General features: G+C 50.2%; 1 protein-coding gene across 2 annotated transcripts in view; it reads right to left on the bottom strand.

Annotated features, from left to right (window-relative positions):
- Positions 1 to 20,927, bottom strand: part of Ripor3 (RIPOR family member 3) — a 70,352-nt gene that overhangs the window by 35,990 nt on the left and 13,435 nt on the right. Inside the window, exon 1 of one of the 2 annotated variants that reach the window (XM_057781190.1) lies at positions 8,291 to 8,471. The exons of the other annotated variant lie outside the window; for it this stretch is intronic. The gene's annotated coding sequence lies outside the window, so the exon portion shown is untranslated. Of the gene's footprint in view, positions 1 to 8,290; positions 8,472 to 20,927 lie in introns of those variants that run through there. 2 annotated transcript variants of the gene reach the window in all.

Below are 20,927 nucleotides of genomic sequence, written 5' to 3'. Positions count from 1 at the left end.
CAGAAGCCAGGGGCACACATAGCAAGGAACAACAAAGAGCCTGTATCGCTTGAGCAGGGTAGAAGGAGGGTATCTTCTGACCTCTACACACGGACTGTGGGAGTGTGCGTGCCTGCATTCATATATGAAGACATACACACATCACATGTACATGAAGTTACCACCAGGTCCTGTCCCAGTAAGGCAAAGACTGACATAAGACAGCCATTTCTGCGAACACTGGCGGTGAGGCCAGCAGGACCCAGAGCGCTGGGCTCCCCAGCCAGCCTGCTCGCTTGCTGACCAAGACTGTTCACAGCCTGGGAAGGGACCAAGTGTTCAACCAGAGATGAGCCATCTGGTCACTCCACAACAAACAAGTCACGAGAGAACTGTAGACAGCCTGCTCTGATTTTCCAAGTCCAGTGAGATGTTTCTCTTTCGTCCTAGCTCCTAGGGGGACACAAGCCGGTCCAGGACCTGGGTCCTAGCCCAAGCGCCACCCTGGCCAGCAGCGCATCAGCGCTAGGGAGCAGGGACAGCAGCGTCTTCATTCCCTTCTCTGTCCTTTCTCAGAGACTATGCCAGATGGTCGACTCATCTCCCCGACAGGGTGATTTCTTCCCAAAAGGACAGAATGTTTTCTAGAACCCAGTGTTCCCTCCCAGTGTGGAGGTGGTGGGTGTTGCTTTGGAGTGCAGGAGCCGGAACCTAGAACCTTACATCTGCTGGGTAAGTGCTGCGGTCCAGCTCTCCAGCCCTTTGAGCACAAACCTCTTTTCCAGCAAGGGAGACCCCTACCGGTCACCTTCAGTATTGCCTCCTTGCTTAACCAGCAGGGTTAACCTCCCACCCAAAGGAGCACGAGGCTCGGTTCACACGCTCAAAGTGAGGTCCGTGGGTCCCAAGCACCAGACAGATGTGTGTAGCTGACCAGTTTGGGCTTAAATCATAATCCTGGAATTTCCAAAGTATTGCAGAACATTCTAGGCTGACGCTAGAGTGTGAGCCATGAGCTGTTTATCAATTAGTCCACTGTTTGCCAAACATTCTTTCCTGAGTCTCCCGGGAGATGGTTTAGTTGGGAATGCATGGCAGTTGAATGGAAATTAGCAGAGGATGAAGGCTTGGCTCCCAGAGAAGCGGTCACCATCTGGAAGAGGTAGATTCCATCAGGAGGGAGGAGGGAGGGGGGGAGGGGGAGAGAGAGAGAGAGAGAGAGAGAGAGAGAGAGAGAGAGAGAGAGAGAGAGAGAGAGAGAGAACTGTGTTCTGTGTGTGGGTGCGCGTGTGTGGTTGTGTGTACGAGAGTGAGGAGGTCAAAGAGCAACCTCTGGCTCCATCTCTTCCTTCCACTATGAGACAGGGTCTCATCACCACTGTGTACCAGCTGGCTCATCAACTTCCATCTCCACTGAGATGACCGTGTACACTGCCCTGTCTGACTTGGATTCTGGGGCTCCAAGCTAGCCCCTTCACACTCGTATGCATGCCATCTCCTCAGCCCCGTAACTAAGTTCTGAGTTTCTGTGGAAAAGAAAAATGACACATGGGAACAAACTAGAATTTGGGACTCTTTGAAGACAGCTAATGACTCACGAAACAGGCGAGTGCCTCCCTCACCCACATGCGGCTGCCAGGAGACCCCTGGGTTACAGCAAAATCCTTCACAACTCCCAGCCAACCCACCTGGGGGCCTGCACCCGTGTGGGGAGGAGAGGAAGGGAGCAGCTTAAGGAGGGGTAAGGAGTTTTGTTTGGTTTGGTTTTTAGATAAGATCTTTCTGTGAAGTCACAGCTGGCCTGGAACTCACTAAGTAAACCATGCTGCATGTGTATACACATTCATCTACACAAATAATAAGATTATAATAAATGAAGCTCTGGGTATACCCACACCCTTCTGTGATCCCAGAACTTGGGAGACTGAGGCAGAAGATTTGCATTGAGTTTGGGGTCAGGCTGAGCTATGGAGTGAGACTTTGCCTCAAACAACAACAAATTAACAAATTAGACTGGGTCTGGCAGCCTAGCCTATAATCCAAGCTACTCCAGAGGCTGAGGCAGGAGGATCCCAAATTCAACAGTTTGGGAAATGTAGAAAGACCCTGTCCCAGGAGAAAAATTAAAAAGTGGGTTGCTGCCGGGCGGTGGTGGCGCACGCCTTTAATCCCAGCACTTGGGAGGCAGAGGTAGGCGGATCTCTGTGAGTTCGAGACCAGCCTGGTCTACAAGAGCTAGTTCCAGGACAGGCTCCATAGCCACAGAGAAACCCTGTCTCGAAAAACCAAAAAAAAAAAAAAAAAAAAAAAAAAAAAAGTGGGTTGCTGTGTGTGGCAGAATGTCTAGAGTGCATGAGACCCTGGACTCAATACTTGGTGGTAGCCAGGCTTCGTGGCACACGCTTGGAAAGTAGAGTTGGGAGTTCAAGGCCAGTCTGAGCTACATTAGACCAGTCTCAAAACAACAAAAGTCACAATTAAAGGAAAAGGAAGAAATGAAAGAAAAGAAAGGGACTGAAGAACAGGCTTAGAGGTTAAGAGCACTGGCTTCTTTTCCAGAGGTACTGAGTTCAATTCCCAGCAACCACATGGTGGCTCACAACCACGTATAAATGAGATCTGGCGCCCTCTTCTGGCAAGCAGGAATACATGCAGGCAGAACACTGTATACACAATAAATAAAAATTTTAAGAATATTTCTTATGGTTCATTTAACTTTATTTTATGTGCATTGGTGTGAAGATATCAGATCCCCTAGAACTGGATTTTCAGACAGTTGTGAGCTGCCATGTGGGTGCTGGGAATTGAACCTGAGTCTTCTGGAAGAGCAGACAGTGCTCTTAACCGCTAAGCCATCTCTGTAGCCCCCTAAATAATTTTTTTTAGAAAAAGAATGAAGGAAGGTTAAAGGAACAAATAAAGGAATCAGAAGGGAGCATGCTTCAATGTGCCGGGTATGAAACACAGGATGGGAGAGTCGGGAGCTAGGCAGCTGCATGCTGGCTCTAGCATGTGGTACCCAGAGATGTGTGATCACTGAGCTATTCTGATGCACCCACCCCTTCTCCAGTCCTTCCCTGCACAGGCTGCTCTGGCGACATACCCTGGAGTCGCTGCTTTTCCTGCCTAAAGACGTGGACCCACTTGGCTCAGTGGCTGTTCCTGCAAATGCTGAGCTGAGCTGGAGTCTGGCCACCTTGTGGATGAGTTTCCAGGGACGGATGCCCTCGAGCCCAACCCCCTCCCACTGGCAGGAGGTGGCTCCTTCCCTTCCAGGGAGTGCAACGAGGGCCTGATTTCTAATGGGAGGCAGGAATGCTGTGGTGCCAAGAGCCCTGGCCAGAGGCCTGCAGATCTGGGCTCTAGCGGCTCACTCCAGCTGTCTGTCAGAGACATGCTCCTAGAAGGTGAACTGGGGACAGAATCATAACCTCATCCCTCCTCACCACAGCCAAGGATTAGTCGCAGCCTCTCAAGGCTGGAGCATCCTAGGCTGCACGGATCCTGAACCAATGAGGCTTCTGTTTTACTGTCATGGAGGAAACCCACAGACCAGTCCCCGACACAGTGGGGTCGGTGAGGAAAAGAGTGGCATTTGGTTCACATGCTTGTCAAGCAGTAGAAAGACAATGAACAGATTCTCTGGAGGAACCAGTGTGGTGGTGCATGCATGCAATCCCAGCATTTGGGAGGCTGAAGCAGAAAGATTGAAGCCAGGCAGGAGGAGCTACATGGTGGTGGACAGGGAGAAGGTTTGGAGTTACTTAACTTGGGTTAAGTACTCCTGAAGACCTGAATTTGATTCCTAGAACCCATATTTTTTTAATGTTTTATTATTTATTATCTATACAGTATTCTGCCTACATGTACACATGCAGACCAGAAGAGGGCATCAGATCTCATTACAGATGGTTGTGAGCCACCATGTGGTTGCTGGGAATTGAACTCAGGACCTTTGGAAGAACAGTCAGTGATCTTAACCTCTGAGCCATTTCTCCGGCCCCCCTAGAACCCATATTTTAAAAACAGAAAAAAGCCAGGCATGATGGCAGTGTGCTTATAATCCGGATGCTAAGGAAGTGGAGACCTACTGGGGCTTTGTGGTCACCCAGCCTAGTCCAAGCAATGAGTTCCAAGCCAAAAAGATGCAGGGGACAGCTGAGGAGCAACTGAGGTAGACCTCTGGCCTTCACATGAATGTGCACACACGTACACACACACCAAAACCCAGACTCACGCCTGTTATTCCAGTACTTTGTAAGTGGAGGCAGGAGGATCAGAATTTTAAAGTCATCTTCAGCCAGATAATGATTTCCAGGCTAGCCTGAGCACATACATACATGCAGCCCAAACACTCAAGATATAAATATAAACAAATACAATAGTTAAGGAAAACAACAAATCCAAGGAAAAAATTTGCAACATATGGAAAAAGGAAAGTAAAATAAAAGGACTTTCAAATGCGTCATCGTGGTGCATACTATCGCTGGCCGGGTGATAGGCTAGGAGGTTGCATCAATACATGTAGTCATCCTGATCAATAAACAAACAAAAAAGGTTTGGCTGTTAAAAATATTATTTTAAGATGTGTTACATTCAATTATGCTGCGGAATATTTGTTTAATGATGCAAAGATGTGGTGCATTCCTTTATGCTGCATTTGTTTAACTCTGTAAAGTAACTGTGCCTGTCTAAAACACCTGATTGGTCTAATAAAGAGCCGAATGACCAATAGCGAGGCAGGAGCAAGAGTAGGCGGGGCTGGCAGGCAGGAGAAATCTGAGAGGGTCAAGAAGAAAGAACAAAGGGAAAAGGACACTAGGGAACAGCCACACAGCCAGCCACGGAGTAGGAAGGAAAGAAAAGACATGCAGAAGAGAAAGGTAAAAGCCCAGAGGCAAAAGGTAGACAGGATAACTTAAGAAAAGTTGACTAGAAATAAGCCAAGGTAAGGGCAGGCATTTATAAGAAAGAATAATTCTCCATGTGTATTTATTTAGGAGCTGGATGGTGGGTTCCCCCCGCAAAAAAAAAAAAAAAAAAAAAAAGAGTAAAAACAACCAACAACAGTTGGGGGCATCTCTCTGGGACCTCTTTTCATGGCACTGGTTCCATTCAGGGAGACTCCACCCTCCAGCCCTAATCAGAAGAGTCCCGTTATAGCTCTGCCGCTGCCCTAGAGGGCAGGATATCAGAACGTGAACCGGAACCTCAAGATGACACAGACACCGGAGTGACACAAGGTCCCCAGTATAGCAGCTTGTCTGATTCTACAAAGTTCTGAGCAAGTAAAAGTAGTCCCTGGTCCCCTCTGTTGTGCTCAGTTTTGTGTCCGAGACCCTCCCTTATAGACACTACATGGAAACCACTCCTGTGACCCAGCTCTCTACATGTTTCCCCAGTGACTCTGAGGTTAGGACTCTTGAACCATGTTACAGGGAAAGAGCAAGCCAGACAATGGTTCCATGGATGAGAGGGATTTGGGGAGGCAGCCTCTACATCAGTGGTCTTGGAGACCTGGGGGCAGCTGTCAAGGGCATGGGAGCCTCCAGAAGCTGAAGAGAAGCTACTGCAAACATGACAGGGTTACTGCGGAGATGGGGGCTATAGCAGCTTCATGTCCGCTCCTGTGACAAGCAGGAGGACACCCTGACAAAAAGCAACTTAGGGAAGAAAGGGTTTGTTTGGCTTACAGTTCCAGGCAACAGTCCATCACTGTGGGGACATCAAGGCAGGAACTTGGAACAGCTAGTCACATCACATCTCACTTGCTTCTGCTAAGCTCAATTTCCCCATGCATACATTTCAGGACTGCCTGAGTAGGGGCTGATGTGACGCATAGGAGGCCAGCCTACAGGCCAACAAGTGTACACAGTTCCCCAGTTAAGATCTCTACTCGAGCTGACGAGATGGTTCATCAGATAAGAGCACTCACTGGTCTTTCTGAGGACCTGGGTTTGGTTCCCAGCACCTACCTGGTAGATCACAACCATCTGTTAACCTTTCAAAGGCTCTGACTCCCTCTTTTGGCCTCCAGGGGTGGCTAGGCATGTACACATGTAGGCAAAACAAACGCCCATGCACTTAAACACTGTTTTGAGACAGGGTTTCTCTGTGTAGCCCTGGCTGTCCTGGAACTCTCTCTGTAGAACAGGCTGGCCTCGAACTCAGAGATCTTCCTGCCTCTGCCTCCTGAGTGCTGGGATTAAAGGTGTGCGCCACCACAGCCCGGCTGTAAAATAAATTTTTAAAAACTTTTAAAAGCAACCTGGGAAGGTCATGTGGGATCAGAGCTGGGCAAGGCTGCCCACACAGGGAGCAGGGCGGCCCCCTCCTGTGGGAAGCAGACATCGTGGTCATGGTGTTCTGAGTGGGCATACGAGATCAGGACCAAGCAGGGTCCGTCCAATGCAGCCCAAGCCCAGTGACCTATCTCTGGCCCCTTCTTGCTGGCTTTCTTTGGAACCATGGAGTTTAAGACATTCCTCCTCAGTCAAACCTCCTTAGACTGCTGTGGCATGTCTGAGCCCTCAGAGGGAGAAGCTGACCGGAACATGTGGAGCAGTCCAGTCTCCCAGCTTTTGCCTGCATTCCGGGTGATCCAAACTCTTGATTGCCACGGGCTCATTTATTATTGGTAACCTTGTTGGGAATCAACACTAATTGTGCTATCCGCTCACCTTGAGGAATTACCACCACCCCTGTTGCACAGATGTCATAACTTTAATCTCCTCTTGACAGTCTGCATCTACGATCCCAGGATGTATTTGGATCCCCTTTAACAGGGCACTGCTTCTGCCTAATATAAGTCCCAAGGTACCCGGTGGTAAGGGCCCATGTACTCCTGTAGGGAGTGCTTGCACTCCCATTTGTGGAGTTAAGACTGCTCTGGCAGAGGCACAGAGGTCCAATCCTGAGCTCCCTGGTGTGGCTCCAACAAGGTCTGCAATGCAAAAGGATTGCTCTGCGGAAGGAATTGGACATGGCCTCTGCTGGGGTACCATTCCTGCAGTCCCGCGGTCATTGCTCCATACACTGAGGTTTTAGGGCCCTGGAGCAGGGCCCTCTGCCAGTTTCCCTGCTGTTGATTAATGGTTCGTGGCAGAGGTTTCCCATCTATATCTGTTTTAGAGAAACAGTCTTTAGCCCAATGTGCTCCCCTTCTGCATTTAGGACACAAGCCAGGTTTCCTCCTTCCCTTCACTATCAGCTGCTGGCATTCCTTTTGAAAATGACCAGGAGTTCCGCAGTTAAAACCATTACAGCCTCCGGCCCTCTCTCCCAGTGCTCCTGTTTCTCCGAGGTTGAATAGCTGCTGCTATAACCTGGCCTTGGATGAAATTCCCATCTGTATCTCTGCATATCCTGATATAGTCATTTAGACTCTTTGTTTTGTGAGGGCGTAATGCTTCCTTACAATATCTATTGGAATTTTCAAATAACAAGCTGTTTTATCATAGGCATGGCTGTTGTCTCACCTGCAAACAATCTACCGGCTACTTGTAACAGTATCTACATAATCTTGGAATGGTTCAGATGGTCCTTGTAGAACTTTTGATAATTGATCCCCAGCTGCCCTGTTAGGTAGGGCCTTCCACGCTTTCGTGGCAGCTGCAGCTATTTGGGCGAATACTCCTGCATACAGAATTTGTTGCTGCAGATTGGCATAAGCCCCAGCCCCAGTTAACGTATCTAAATTACGTTGAGCTTGACCCACTACAGCATTTCACTGGGCTGTTTGCTTACAATTTTCCTGATATTCCCTTCGCCATAGGAGATAATCTCTCCCAGATAAGACAGCACAACATAATTGCTGCCAATCACTTGGTGTTAAATTCATAGCAGAGAAAGATGATTCTACTATGGCATCGTGAAGGGTGCTTGAGCCCCATATGCAGCTACAGCTTCCTTTAGTTGTTTCATTTATTTAAATTTTATTGCAAAATGTTGGCATCTGGCACCTCCATCACTGGTGCAACCATGAGTACAGGACCGAAACAAACTCCCTTGTTTTGTTCAGTGCCAGAGCCCCTACTCAAATAAGACCACCAACCTTCATTATGATAAGCCGGTGGGGTGAGGGAGTTGGATGTGAGTCTTTTTTTACTCTAGGTTTTCTCGGCTTTTCAAAGAGATTTTTAAATTCCTTACGTATAATCTCTTCTGATGAACCCTCCTCACTATTCTCCACTAGCTCTAAATCATCAAACTCCTCCCTGTCGTCCGACTCTTTTCTGAACTAAGAAAAGATATCTCCCATCTTTTCTCCTCAATATGTCTCTGTCGGCCAGGAACGACGCTGTCTGCTTACCTCTCTTGGAGGGGCTTCCAAGGGCAGTCTCTCAGCATTCCCTTTTCCGATATCTCGGTGGGGACCTCCAAATGCCACGCACCGCGCCCCCGTGTCTGCGCTCTGTGCACTGGCACCCAATTCCCGAGCTTTGGGCAAGGGGGATGGAGGTTAAAATACACAAACACACACGGATGGAGAGACAGCGACACGGACCATCCTTGAATTCCCCCAAGAATGCCCCCTTTATTGTGTTCAGGGGCAGATTATATAGAGATAGCCACGCCCCAGCCAAACCCACCAGAAACCATTCTCCTGCCATCAGGAACTCCCGAAGGTCTCGTGCTCAGAGCAGCTGTAGGCACTCAGGGGATTACAAGAAATTCAGGATCTGGAGTCTCACTGCTCCCAACACTGCATGTAGCCTCTTCAGGTCCTTCACACCCCCAAATTCTTCAAAGCTTCATACTCCAAGGCCTTCCTGACTCCCTCTGTGTGAGCCAGTAATTACCAGGCCCATCCATGTTTAAGACTGGGTATAGCAAGTGTTTCATGGATGCGGAGCCATAAAAATCCCAAGATACCTCTGGAAAGACAAAGCTGGAGCCCAGGCAACAGTCTGACCCAGCGACCCAGTAGAGATGCACCAAAGATAAACAAATGTCCATGGCAGCCAAGAAAAGGACACAAATATTCCCCAGCTGCAGATGGATAAGCCAGTGTAGACTGTCTACACTCTGGGCCAAGGCTCAGCCATATAAAGGAATCAACACCAATGGGTGCTGCAGCAGGGCTGACTGGGGGCATGGCTGCCAGTGAAATTCCTGTGCTCTAGCTTGGGTTCCCAGCACCCACATAAAAAGCTGGGTCCAGCAATGTACTCCAGAATCGCAGCACTGGAGAGAGGCAGATGGGTCCCTAGGGCTCACTGACTAGTCAGTCTCACTTAACCAGTACCCCAGGGTCAGTGAGAGACTGCCTGGTTTGGGGGTGTAGTCCATCACCGTGGTTAAAGCATCAGGTCCAAGCCGGGCGATGGTGGCGCACGCCTTTAATCCCAGCACTCGGGAGGCAGAGGTAGGCAGATCTCTGTGAGTTCGAGACCAGCCTGGTCTACTGAGCTAGTTCCAGGACAGGCTCCAAAGCCACAGAGAAACCCTGTCTCGAAAAACCAAAAAAAAAAAAAAAAAAAAAAAGCATCAGGTCCATCGTGGCAGCAGCTTGTGGAGCAGACTGTTCACACCTCAGTGGGTCAGGCAGCAAGGGCAGGCTGTAACCCTCAAGCCTTGCCCAGAGGCACCTACTTCTGTACCCACTGTGGAACCAAGTGTTTGAACCTGTGACCCAAATGGTGGGGGAAACTTGTAAACCCTGCACGTCTGAAGCAGACACAAAAGGCATCTGGTCACATGTTTACATGACAGGCCCTCTGCATGGGGACAGAAAAAGGCGGGTGACATCTGGGAAAGGGGAGGAAGAAACAGGACAGTGGCCATAGGAGGTTGTGGAGGTGAGTGTCCATGGGTGACAAAGGCATCCTGGAACTAGATGATGACAATGGACCAACTCTGTGAGGGCATTAACCGATCAAGTGTGTATTGTAGGGGGGCAAAGGTCATATGAATTACATCTCCATTTTTTAACAAAGGTGTTTCTTTTCTGGTTGGAAGCTCTTTTTAAAATGCTTAATGTAAGCCAGGTAGTGGTGGCTCATGCCTTTAATCCCGGCAAAGTTTAATGTATTATTTTATACCGTCTGACTTTGTTCCCCTAACCTTGAAGCCCTCACCTTGACTCCTTACCTTTCACCCTTGACTTTGTACCCCCTGACCTTTCACCCCATCTCAGCTCATGCTGCTTTTCCATCTGTAACAGGCTGCAAGATCCTCTTTCTGCTCCCCTTTTGTTTTCTGAGATAGGGTCTCACTCTGTAGTCCTGGCCTAGCCTCATACTCTCAGCAATCCTCCTGCCGCAGCATCCCGAATACCAAGATTCCTACTGTGGGCCACCACACCCAGCCACGAGCTTCCAACTGCAGCAGAACAAACTCACTAGAAATGAACCCCAGAGGCAGCCTCTGTGGGCGGCCCTACTTGTCATGTCAGAGCAAGGGGACAGCTCCCCTTCCAGCCATCCTGACTGGGGCATTGGCCACCATCCTTTCATTCATTCCTGAGGGAGCCCCAACTGTCACTCATATGGCACCTTCACAAATGTCCCAGGCCTAGCACTACTGTGGCACAGGTCAGCACACTCCCCCAAGCTCAGTGTGTCCTGGAAGGTGACATGTCATTGCTGAGTCAGAATCTTCCCACAGACAGCAAGCAGGCTTGACACTGAGCGAGCACGCGGCCAGCACCTACCCAGCCACCAGAGCCTCTGCAGTGTCAAAGGGGAGATGGGTGTCTGAAGTCACAATAACCACGAAGGGACTTTCGAACCAGCACAGTCATGCTTGAAAGATCCTTGGGAAAGAGACTTAGGGGAGGGTGGTGGAGTCACTGGTAATTAACACCTTCCCATCTCTCTTGAAGGCCGTGCCTTAACCACCACTTTCTCAGGACACCATCCCTGTTCCTTATCTAAAAGTGTCAGCACCCTGTCCCACCCTGTCTTCCTAAAATTTTCAGTGAGTTTGCTTTGTTTTACAGGACAGAGTCTCACTATATTGGCCCTGGGTAGCCTTGAACTCAAGCAACACAGGGGATAATGGGTGTGCATCATGCCTGGCTCTGTGTCCCTAATTTAATTTCCTTTTAGTATTGAATTCCATTGGACACAGGTCGTCAGGGATGACAGCTTCACCCATCGAGTCACCTCTCCTTCCCAAGCCTGTTTTAAATAGTAAACAGAGGTGGCTTAGAGACATAGCCCCATCGGAGAATGCTTGTTCAGCATACACGAAACCCTGGATTCCACCTGCGTCATTGGTGTGGTGGGTGGCACACTCCTGTGATCCTAGTTTTCAGGAAGTGGGCACAGGAGGATTAGGAGTTCAGGGTTATCCCAGGCAACGCAGCAAGCTGGAGGCCAGCCTGGACCACACGAGACCCCGTCTTTCTTGAAAAGAAAAAATTAGTGCAGACTTACCAGAGAAAGATAGTCAGGACTCCAAGAAATGGTGAGGGTGAGGAGCATCAAGGGCTTAGAAATTCTCCCCCAGGAGCAGCTCTTGTCCCACCCAGGGCCCCTGGGACATGGTGGAGGGAGGGAAAGCAAGGAAACAATGCACTGTGGTCACCCAGGCACTTAAAGTACATCAAGATGGGCACCGTGACGCCAGCTGCAAGGAGCAAGGCTGGAAAGAGCCGGGTTGTTAAAGCTCACAGAACTGAGCCTCTTCTCACAGGAAAAATATTTATTTCACTGAGCTCTGCGTGTTGGAAAGCTGTGCCTGCAACAGCACACACATCGATTTCGCAGAGTTTTGGCTATGGCTGAGTTTTGTCTGCCTCCGGTCTCTGTCTGCGTGGTCTGGGCGCGCGCCTGGTGTGTGTGTGTGTGTGTGTGTGTGTGTGTGTGTGTGTGTGTGTTCATCCACAGCACCACTCCCACGAACAAGCAATCAGCTAAAGGACAGCCAGAGCCACGCAGCCAGAAAACAAGGGCTGCGAACTCAGCGGCTTAGCCAGGGCCCTGCTGTGTCGTCCTCAGGAGCCTGTGGAGAAGCTGTTACTCTTGCCTTCTCTTTTGACCTAATACACTGCTTTCTGCCCTTCCCTCCTACCCCCAGGTTTTGGGGGGGGGGTACAGCTGGGCTTGGTGGCACATGCCTTTAATCCCAGTCCTTGTAAATCAGAGTTAGGTAAGTCTGTGAGTTTAAGGCCAGCCTGGTCTAGGGGCCAGTTAAGGTTACATAATAAGACCCTATCTCAAAAACAATGCCAACAAAAACAAAGCAGAAAAACAGACAAGCATGGGGAAGTCAGTAAAAACCAGGGTCAGATTCACACACCTATAATCCAACATGGTAGACTGGTAGGCGTGGTGGCGCATGCCTTTAGTTCCAGCAGAGGCAGGCAGATTTCTGTGAGTTCGAGGTCAGCCTGAAGTTCCAGGACAGTCAGGGTTCACAGAGAAACCTTGTCTCAGAAAACCAAAATAAAAAATAAATAAATAAAAACCCAGCACTCAGGAGCCTGGGGCAAGGGGCTGGGGGAAACCATGGATGGCCTGCATTGTTATCAGAACCCTGTCTCAAAAGGAAGGGTCTGGGGGGCTGGAGAGATAGTTCAGCAGTTAAGAGCACTTATTCTTGTAGGGGACCTGGGTTCGACTTTCAGCACCCAGGTAGTGGTTCACAACCACCCATAACTCCAATTCCAGAGAATCCGATGCCCTCTTCTGGTATCTGTAGGCACTATATGCACAGAGTTGCAGACATACATGCAGACAAAACACCCATACATATAAAACAAAGTAAATGACTCTAAAAGCAGAAAGGAAAAAGTCTGAGACTGTCAAGATTCAGTGAGCAAGGGCACTTGCCCCCAAGCCTGATGACCTGGTGGAGGAAACAGCTGGTTCCTGAAACTGTCCTCTGGTCTCCACAAGAGCCACGGCAGGCTGGGCAATGGTGGCGCATGCCTTTAATCCTAGCACTTGGGAGGCAGAGCCAGGCGGATCTCAAGTTTGAGACCAGACTGGTCTGCAGAGCGAGTTTCAGGATTGGCTCCATAGCTACTGGGAAACCCTGTCTTGAAGGAAAAAAAAAACAAAAAACAAAAAAACACAGCAGATAAGCACACACACACACACACACAATAGGAAAATGTCTGGCCGGATCTGGCAGCATCCTATAAGTAGATCTTATTGTCCTCTCCATTCTTTGAAGGGTAGCAGAGCCTGGGTGGGAGCCAGACTCCCCAGCAGAGTTCCCATAGCGGACAGGTAAAGGACGCAAGATTCTGTTCTACACTGCACTCAAGGACTCCAGGGCCTTCACGGCCAAGCTCACCAGGAGGAGCCTCAGAGGCTGAGTTGGGCTCTTAATGTACCCACTCCGACCTTCTTGCGGGTTCTAAATTTAGCCAAACAAGTTCTTCCAGCCCAGCCGATGCCGCCGGTACACTATTACAGGATCAAGCCTTTTCCTGGGTGGAAGTAATAAAAGAATGCGGCTGTTTGCAGAAGCCGGCCTGCTGACCGCCATCTGACATGGACCCTCGGCCCCTCCTGGTCACGATGGACGTGTGGTTATTGACCGCCTTCTCGGGGACAGTGATTAAAACATTTCCTGAACCAGAGTCTAAATGGCATTTGTGAGTGCGCCAGAAACAAACCCCTAAGAGTTGGGTATGGGAGCTCATGGCTGTAATTCCAACACTTGGGGAGTTGAGGCAGGAGGATTGCCACAGGTTCCTGGCCAGTTGGGGCTACATTGTGATCTTGAGGCCAACCTGGACTAAAGAGTGAAATGAAAAGCTAATTCAGGGCTATCTGGGAATCAGTGTCCGGTTCGTTTGTCTTGAAACATAGTTTCTCTGTATAGTCCTGTCTGTCCTGGAACTTGCTCTGTAGACCAGGCTGATCTCAAACTCAGAGACCCACCAGTTTCTGACTCCTGAGAGCTGAAATTACAGGTGTGCACCACCACTGCCCTGGATCAACATTCTAACCAAAGTCAAGCTTAAACTTTTCCTACAAACAAGGAAGAAGTTAATCCTATTTTGGTAGAACACAGGCAGGGAGGCATCTCGGGGTCCTTGGAGACTCACTGGCTGAGTCCTGGGGGACTGACTGGCCTGCACCCCTGCTTAAAGCCTCCACTGTGAAACAGCACATGTCCCCCAGTCTGGTCCCTGGCAACTGAGCGCACCACAGTCACTGGACCGAGCAGAGACCATGCACTCACTGGTCACAGATATGGCATTAGATGTCTGGTCCTAAAGGACCAGCCCAGATATCAGCTTCCTCCCTGGGAAATGTGACTCTGGAGTCAGGGAAGTATCGTGCTGTGGGGTATCTGTATACTGTGTGAGGATGTATTGCTGTGATTGGCGCATTGAAAAGCTAAATGGACAACAGCTGAGCAGGAGGTATAGGTGGGACTTCCAGAAACAGGGGACTCTGGGAAGAGAAAGGGGGAGACATCAGGAGATGCAGAACAAGCAGGATGTGCAAGAGGAGAAGTAACAGCCTTGAGCTACATGGCAGAATGTAGATTAATAGAAATGGGTTCATTTGAGTCATAAGAACTAGTTAGGAACAAGCCTAAGCGGTAGGTCGAACTTTCATAATTAATAAGAAATTTCTGTGCTGTTATTTGGGAACTGGCAGGACAGAGAAAAAAATTGTTACAGGGAAGGGCATCCCAGCTGAGTCCATCCCTGAGACAAAGACCCAAGGTTTGGGAATGGGGTGCCCACTCTGAGACACATGGGGGGATATACGCAGCAAAGGGGTGAGCATTGTGGAACTCTGGGTTCCAGTGAACTACAAATGGCTTGAGCAAGCCTCCTCCAAAACCCAGTCTCCTCTCTGTTGCCATGACAACCACCCTGATGAGAGGAAACACTGGGAAGAAAGGGTTTAGTTGGTTTACATTCCTGGCTATTGCAGGAAGTCAAGGCATCACAGGCACAGTGGAGAGCAGAGAAAGAACAGACCACAGACCCTTGCTTTGTTTGGGCTCAGGTAGCTTTCTCCTCTTTTATAATGCTCAGGACCCTCTCTGCCTAGGGCATGGTGCCGACCACAGTGGGCTGGGTCTTGCTATATCAATTAACAACCAAGACAATCCCCCACAGACTGCCCACAGGCCAACCTGACCTAGATAATCCACCAAGACCCTCTTCTTAGATGACTCTAGATTGTGTCAAGGTGACAGTTAAACTGACCAGCGCTCCCACCCCACCCCCACCCCGAGACCCCTCGGTTACATGAACAAACTAGGTGTTCTTCTAGTGAACTTTGCTGAGGTTTTGGGCTTTCAGTGTTTTCTCTATCCCCAAGAAATATCTGTAGCCCCATGCAATGAACGTAGCCCTTCTTAGTCTGAATTTTAGTTTTGTTTTTGATATATTTAAGTTTTATTTGTATGTGTGTGTGCGCGCGTGTGTGCTTGTTTGTGTGTGTACACCATGTGCGTGCAGATGCACACAGAGGCCAGAAAAGGGCATCAGATCCCCTGAAACTGAAGTTACAGATGCTTGTGAGTTGTAGGCTGCTAAGTGGGTGCTGGAAACCAAACCTCTGCAAGAGCAGCCAATGCGTTTGACTGCTGAGCCATCTCTCTAGACCCTGGTTTATTCTTTTCTTTTTTTAGTTGTTGCTTTTTGGATTTGTTTGTTTTATTTTGAGACAAGGACTCACATAACCCAGGCCAGCCTTGAACTCCTGATCTGCCTGTCTCTCCTTCCCAAGTGCTGGGATCAACAGGTGTGCCCCACTGTGGCCAACATGGACGAGAAGTGTGTCTGAGTGAATTTCAGACTCACGGGATACAAACAAACCTCACTAAAGTCAGAAAATGTTCTTGTGTGTCCCAAGTGACCTGACCCTCCCCGCTGCTGAGGGCACTTGAAGGAGAGACAAAGAAGTTTAGGAACAGGCTGTCCTCCGGCAACCTTCCCCGGCTTAGAACCACTGTTATCATGGCTGTCTCTGGAAACCCAGGACAGAGGGTGAAAGTGGGCACTCCTGAGATCACAGGGCAATGGGGGGAGGGGGTGGTCCAGGCACAGGGCAATGGGGGAGGGGGGTGGTCCAGGCAGAAGCGTGTCTACCCTTCCCTGGGGCTCACGCAGCACAGGAGTGATCCAGGCAAGGCGGCTGTGGTGACGATTTGGGGAGGTGAACATGGTGACAACAGGGAGGGAAGGCAGTGAGTGACCTTGCACCAAGCTTCACCTTAGCGAGGCTCGGTGGTGAATGCTGGTGCTGGGTGCTGGGACTAGGACCTGAGTCTGCTGGACCCCAGCAAGGCCCCTTTCACTCCACACTAGCCTGGTCTGCTGCTCGCCAGGCCTCCTTGCCTTGCTCTTCCACCTGCTTCTCCCATCAACGGTCCCGACAGACTTGACGGCTCAGGAGGCTCCTGAAGCTGACTGTGGAGGCGGAAAAGGATCAGCCACAAACTTTACCCATCTCCTGCCTCTTCTAGACCCCAGGGAAGCGTGGGTGGGTCCCAGACAACTCAGGAGCAGCTGCTTTGGTCATCAGAGGTACCAAAGACAGAAATCTCAGGGAAAGACAGAGAAACCACATAGATTTGCAAGTAAACTTCCTCAGCCCCAGTGTAGAAGATACACAGCACAGTACCAGCCCCACAAAAAGAAGAAAAGTTCCACATACAATCAGCAGTAATCACCACTGGCCACACCAGGAAAATCAGGGTGTGAGTGCCAGGTACCAGGCTGTGCTAGAATTCCGTGAGGCTCACAGTATGGCTCAGAGGGGTGTGCCAGGGCTCCGGGAGGTGCCAGGTCACACTCGGCCATCCCTGGGCTTGAGTATTTGGCTTCACAGGTAGGAGAGTTATAATCCCGTCCTGTCCTTGGGGCATGCTTCCTTCCCTCACCTTGCATTTCTTCAGCTTCTGTTGGGCATGTCTCTGTTCACAAAGACCTGGTCAGCCTGGTCTCCAATTCAGGGCAATCCTCCTGCCTCAGAGTAAGCTACCATGCCTGGCTTAACTCTTCTAATAGGTAAGAATTCTTAGGGTGAAAGACCCCACTTGTGCTCGCGCGCTCTCTCTCTCTCTCCCCGGTATGATTCAGGGATTTCTAGCTTATAATAGTAAGTCGGGGGGGCTGGAGAGATGGCTCAGCGGTTAAGAGCACTGCTTGCTCTTCCAAAGGTCCTGAGTTCAATTCCCAGCAACCACATGGTGGCTCACAACCATCTGTAAGGAGGTCTGATGCCCTCTTCTGACCTGCAGACATGCACACAGACAGAATATTGTATACATAATAAATAAATTAATTAATTAAAAAAAAATAGTAAGTCGGTATCAGGGACAGCAACTGAGGGAGGGTCTGACTAAGGGGACAAGGCGTCACGGCTTTGTGGATTTCCCCTTCAATCTGACCAAGCCGAGACCTAGGACGCAGATTTAAAAGGACATTGGCTTCTTAGGACACGGGAGAGAACACTCTGGATGTTTGCTGTTGTTTCTTCTGTTTTAATAGCTCATCGTGTAGCCCAGATAAACCTCAAACTCACCATCCTCCTGCCTCTACTCTCTCTATGCTGAGAGTAGAGGCCTGTGCCGTCACACCTGAACATCTCACAGTCCTCTGTGGTCAAATGACCCCTGCTCTGGTGAAGTCTAAGACTCAAGGTACCTAGAATCTTCTATTTGTCCATTGCACTTCTCCTCAACAAAAATTTTACCAATGGTTTTTTCCCCCTTGACTTCTGGGCCATAGAAGCCCCTCTGAGAAGGACCACCAACTAAAGTTGACAAAGTCTCCTCCCACCCACCCGTCCCTGGAGGGAAGTCCCCAGGACCCTCACCCCCCACCCAGAGGTACTTCCCAGCTTGCTGCACTGGTTCCTAACATCCTATTGACAATGTGAGGGGCAGGCTTAGATCCTGTCTAGCACCTATGACGTGCCTGATGTCCGACTCTAAGAGATGTCCTCTCCAGGGGAGCAGGACAGCAGAGGTTCCTGAGTCAGGCAGACCTGGAGACAAGCCCAGCCTCCCTTTTCTCGTTTTGTGACCATGGACAAGTCACTTCTTTTTAATATTATTTTTTTATGTGTGTGGATGTTCTGCTGACCTGTATTTCTGTGCTCCATGTTCATGCAGTGCCCTCAGACCTCTCGTACTGGAATTGCAGATGGTTGTGAGCCACCATGTGTGGGTTCTGGGAACTGAACTGGGGTCCTTTGGAAGAGCAATCGGTACTCTTAACCACTGAGCTGTCTCTCCAGCCCCTCTTTGAGCTTCTTATGCTTTTCTGTGAGACGGGGATGCTGCCATTGCCCGCTATGCTGACTGGCTGAGAAGGTCAGGGCAAACGCCAGCCACAGCAGATGGTAGGCACGCATTAGCGATCTGGCTTCTCCCTTAGGCGGGCTTAGACTAGGGTGAAGGGAGAGGAAGTGTTTGGGACCTTTGCTTCTTCATTCTGCCGTGAAGTCCTCACCAACTGCCACAGCCACCATCAGTTTGGGGCTCACCCCCTCAGCCCCTGGAGAATCCACAGGTGGCATATCTCATTTTTCCCAGTGCACAGGTGGGGAAACTGAGGCTGGGCCTTTGCCCAGTTCCTGAAGTCAGTTGATAGAGGCTTCTGGCCACAGCATCCTGGACCTCGGCAGTGAGGCTATCAGGACAGAGGGAAAGGCATTCTCATAGGTGGGTACCCCTTGCCAGCCTCCCCCACTCTCAGTCCACCCCCATGCTGTGTCTCTTCAGGCCCTTGGTGGTCAGCCCCTCCCTCAAAGGCTTTCCTGTAGTCACTTTCTCCTTTGATTTGACTCCTCCTGCTCTTCACCGAGGGGCTCTCCAGGCATGCAGATGATGGATAGCCTTGAACCCAGGAGCCAATGAGGCTTTACACACACACACATGTGTGTGTGTGTGAATACTCACAGGAGTGCAAAAACACTCATTTGTTCACACGTGTACACAGGAACACATGCAGATCGGTGAATCCTCACCGGAGTGCAAATATACACACCCACACCTATATGCAGCCAGAAGCACAGGAGCACATGTGTGAACACTCACATGAGTGTTCAAACATACATACGCATGCACTCGAACACTCATAGAACATAAACACACACTTGACTCCAGCCATCCACTGCTCATTTGGCCCCCTGAGGGCACCTGGCTCAGGTTCACCTCTCATGACCCCTGGACTATGGTGGATGGCCACTGTCACACACAAGGATCGATCAGGACTGTGGCAGATGACGAACGTGACAGCGTCTATGGCTTTTCTGGGGACCCAGGCAGCCACCTGCCTGGGGGAGGTTTGCAGAAAGGAAGACCCTCGGCCACTCCAGTGCTGTGTTTTGCTACCAGACAGTGAACTGAGCTAGCACCACCAGGCGTGACCTCTGACCCCGCCCCGCCCCAGCAGGCAGGGCTGGGACCTGAAATCACTGTGGATGGAAAGGAAGCCAGAGTTCGGCTTTCCCTGGCTACAGTGGTCCCTCACAGGCTGGGGAGCGATGTGCTCCGACTTAGGTGGGGGACATCGCACTAAGACAAGGAGAGTGACTGCAGCAGGACTGGCGTGGCAGTGGCTCAGACACGATAGAAATCAACCAAGGCAGAGAAGCCACCCAGCTATATGCTGGGCCCAGAGTGTCCCCTCTCCCTGCTGCCACCTGCCATGAAGGGCCAATTCCCCACTTGAGACACACAGTCATCCATGGGAGGGCTACAAGGAGCAGAGGGAAGTTTGGGACAGAGCACTACCTAAGCCCTAAGGATGAAACTGATCACACTGGATATGGGCTCCCTGGTCCTTGTTCATTGATGGTCTCTGAGAAATGCCAGATGGTTGCAAGGAGAGAGGAAGGCAGGAAGTGTTTTGTTTTGTTTTTCGAGACAGGGTTTCTTTGTGTTCTATCCTGGAACTTGCTCTGTAGACCAGGCTGGCCTCAAACTCACAGAGATCTGCCTGCCTCTGCCTCCCCAACGCTGGTGTGTGCCACCACTGCCCAGCAGAAAGCAGGAAGTTAACAGATAGCTTTCTCCGCATCCCTATGGTAGTTGAGCAAACTGAAGGCCCAGGATGGGTCCTCAGCAGGTGGTCTATGAAGTGCTGTGTCCACAGATAGAGGACCAGCTAGCTCTGCTTCTACAGAGAAAAGGCATTGAAGTCAAGCCACGCTGTCAAGCCTGGGCTCTGGCCAGCTGTGGATGGCTTCTGCATAGCTGCTGGTCAGTTCCCCCCTTCTGGTGTGTGTGGGGGACGACCTAATGGTTAGAAGTGGCAAAGGGGAGGTCAGAAGAGGCAGCTGCTTTCAAGCAGGGTGTAGTGACTCACACCTATAACCCATTTACTTTGAAGGTTGAAGCAGGAAGATTGCAAATCAGAGGCCCTGGTGAGCTACAAAGTAAGATAGCTGTCGGTAAAGGAATAAGGTCACAGAGGTACTCAGAGATAGAGTGTCGCCTAGGGCAAGGCCCTGAGTCTACTCAGTGCTGAGAGAAAGAGGAAAAGGTGAGATGTTAATCTCCCTGATGACCTATAGCTCAGGATAGAGCAGGGAAGTCTGTGCTCAGCATGCTCAAAGCCCTGGGTCCCATTCCCAGGTCCCCAAAACAAAAGTTAAACCACGCATGATGTAAGCACCTCCCCCTACTTTCTCCTAGGCTTGCTCAATAGAACAAAGCAAGCGCCATGCTGAAGATACCCTGAAGGCAACATACTCAAAGCACCTGCAGCCAGCAGTCTACAGAAGCTGAACCCACGTGACGGTTAAGATTGTCACTTGACTGGATCTAAAGCCACCCTGGAGACAAGCCTCAGGCGTGGCTGTGAGTGGTCACCTTAATAAGGTTAGGAGGTGGGAAGATCCATCCCAAATGTAGGAGGCGTTTCAGGGGCCAGGGGCCGACTGAATAAAAGGGACACCAGGAGCTGAGGACTGAAGTCTTCTCTCTCTGCCTCCTGACCGTGGGTGACATGGAGACAGGCTGCCTCACGCTCCTGCCACCAGAACTAGCCCGCCGTGGTGGACTGT

The sequence above is a fragment of the Chionomys nivalis genome, chromosome 9 (assembly GCF_950005125.1).
Source record: "Chionomys nivalis chromosome 9, mChiNiv1.1, whole genome shotgun sequence".
Classification (NCBI taxonomy): Eukaryota; Metazoa; Chordata; class Mammalia; order Rodentia; family Cricetidae; genus Chionomys; species Chionomys nivalis.
This window is presented reverse-complemented; position numbering and strand designations above follow the sequence as displayed.